Source organism: Protobothrops mucrosquamatus, unplaced genomic scaffold (genome assembly GCF_001527695.2).
Source record: "Protobothrops mucrosquamatus isolate PMUCROS unplaced genomic scaffold, P.Mucros_1.0 scaffold3513, whole genome shotgun sequence".
Lineage (NCBI taxonomy): Eukaryota > Metazoa > Chordata > Lepidosauria > Squamata > Viperidae > Protobothrops > Protobothrops mucrosquamatus.
Window position 1 is genome coordinate 146,479 of NW_015389483.1, and position 3,164 is coordinate 149,642.

Consider the following 3,164-nt stretch of genomic DNA (forward strand, 5'->3'; position numbering starts at 1 on the left):
CACTTGCAAAATATATTAGGTTGTTCTTTATATATAAGAAACATTTTTGCATGTTTGTCAGTCCAGATAATGACTTGAACTGGACGTTGGTAAATCAAAGCCTTCATTGATCCTTCTCCACTGGGGATAGTTTTGCATTCAAAGCAGGATTATAAACTTTGAGCTCCCTACTCACTTTCTGTCTATGGAAGCAACTGTTCCAGGATGGCTGTGCCATATTTCAACAGTTTATTCCTCGTAATGAATAAGCATTCAAACCTATTCCAAGAATGAATTAAACAGCATTTGTTCCTGGATGTTCTCAAACCCTCGCTCCCTCTTGCAAATAAAAAGAGATTACGATGGAAATTTAATTCCATTGGGAAATAAATTTTTTGACTGAAGTGAGAAATCACGCTAAGAAGCTAATTTAAGAGAGATGAAATTAATTTGGGTGACATTTATTCTATTTAGCAAAAAAAAAAAAAATGGCGACAAAACATATAGTAGCTCTGTTACCAGTAGATAAGAGGCTAGTAATTTAAGGCCGGGCATAGCTTCTGTCTCCCAACGATTTAATCCTTCTGATACAACTTCCCTTGTGACCTATCATTAAAGGTTTAGAGTAAAACTGACAATTATTATTAGCTGGTAATTGGATTTTGGAGATTCGGGACAAAGTTAGGATAATTTAAATGACTGCTGACATTGGAAAGATTATGTAAACGTTCTGAATCAGCAGTATTTATCAGCATATTAGAAAAGAAAAGTTAAAAAAAAACTTAAGCCTTGTCTCTGATGGGGACAACAAAAGGAGAAATAGTAAAAGGTCCAGAAGAGAACAAAGAACAGAAATGATACACTTGAAAGTCTACGTAGAACAATACCCTAAAATTGAGCCATTTGCCTCAGGAGAAGAAAAGCATTGATGCAATATTGTGACAATGATTGAATGCTAGATTGTTCTGAGGAGGAAGTGGGCCATAGGAAGAAACAAGCTGACGGTAAACAACAACGTAATAATCAAGGAACCACTAAGAACACTCCCGCCAACAGTGACGGGGCAAGCCACTTTGTACATATAAAAAAGCATACCTTACTGCCCTCTAGCACTGATGATGTTACCTAGTTTGGTAATGAAATGTCTGCAATCAAACAATCCAGCTCAGGGACCACCAAAGTTCCTGCCTTATAAAAAAGGACCCCGTATGAAGACATGAGCCACAGTTTCTACCTTCCTTGATCTACTCAGAAAAGCAGTTGCTGACAGACAATCCCCGTGAAATGATCTCACTGGATCGTGACTAAAGTACGACGGTAACAACAAGAAGAAAATTAGTCTTTACAATTGTCGAATTCTCAAACATCTCAACTTCTCCATTAAAAGGAAAGAAAAACAAGGAAGTCCCGTTGTCCCCTGAAAAAGCACCTTTGGGACAACCGTGATCTGGAGGACGGAGAATCTCCAGAGACATTTTAGCCATGCACTTTGGAATGAACCCCCTTTGGATGCTGCAGAAGTATGAACGGATTTCCAGAAAACATTGCAGACTACAGGAACCATTTGCGCTTCGGTCTGAGATGCAGACAACACAGACTCATCCCCAACGGCCTGAGCCCGTCTTCAACAGGGAAGGGACACATCCTGTCACCAAGAAGGCTCCACACCCATTTGCACCACTCAGGTGACCCTGAGGACACAGATAAACCTCCATGGGGCCTCAAGGACTCTCTAAAAAGAAGGCAAATGACCAGCTGTCTGCAAGGAGTATAAATCCTTCCATTCCCCACCATTCGGTCAAAGCTGAAGAAGCTTCTTGGATGAGAAGCGAAAGGTCTTCAAAAGAAAAACAAGAAAGTCCAGTTGCCTCCTGAAAAAAGCACCTTTGGGACAACCAGGTCCTGGATGATGGAGAATCTCCACAGACATTTAACAAGAGGGGAAAACTTCCTCTGTTGCATGGAGAGCCCTGGAGAATTGTGCCCAGCCGGAGTAACCAGTGCTGAGCCGGCTAGACAAATAGTCTGAGCTACTATGGAAAAAAAGGTTCCCATGCTTCTAATTCCGAGGCTGTAAAACCCAATCGATCTTGACAGCTCAGCAGAAGGAATTTTATCTCTCACTCTTCACTTGTCAGTGGGCCTTTGATGCCGCCTGTCTGCATGGAGAAGGAGCAGGGAGAGATTTGACTGTCTTAGGTTACATTCTGACTGTGAAAAGCCCGGCATCCTTGGTGACGTAAGTCATCAGAACATGCTTGAAAAGGAAAAGACAGAATTAAGACGACTGCAGGACCTGTGTTTAAAGCAAAAAGAAATGTGGACCAAAAGACACACTTTTATTTTATATTTATTTATTTATATTTGAATTTATATCCCGCCCTTCTCCCGTAGGACTCAGGGCGGCTGACAATTTATTTAAAATACATACAAAACAATGCAAATTTAAAATTAATTAAAAAGAATATTAAATATTTGTCGAATTTAAAATATAATTAAAACCCCCCTAAAAATTACCCTAGGCCAGTCCTGCAAGCTGGAATAACCAAGTCTTGGTTAGAAAAGATGCTAGGAAAACATGTAGATTTTAAACCTGAACTTTTCTTACTAGGTATAATACTAGAAAGATCTGATAAGCAAAGTGTACATTGAACATTGCATGTAACTAACAGCAGCGAGGATTGTATTTGCTCAGCACTGGAAGAAGGAAGAAGAGATCATCAAGAGGATATTGGACTGGGCTGAAATGGACAGAAAGAAGACACAGAATATTTCCAAACATGGGAATTTATTTTATCAATGGTTGGAAAAAAGGGGCAGAGACTAAGAATGTAACTTGCATTAGTAAGCAAACAAATCAACCCGGACAACCCGGTGTTTACTAAGCACTAATCAAATGTAATAATGGAAAATTAATTTAAAAATTTGCAAAAAAAAATAATAAAAAATTAAGATGACTGTAGTAACAGGGGAGAAGAGAGCTTCGGTTTTGGTGGAAACGGGGCCAGCCAGCCTTAAAAGCAAAAAAGTAAAATAGGGAAGGTATATTTTTCACATCTTTTGTTCCCCTCTTAAGATGGCCAGGAGGTTGGTCATGGGGATGGGTGTGGCTTGAATAGGTGCCACTTGCTTGATTCGAAGTAGGAAAATCTTCCACCTTGCTTTAATCCATTGGGAACAATAAC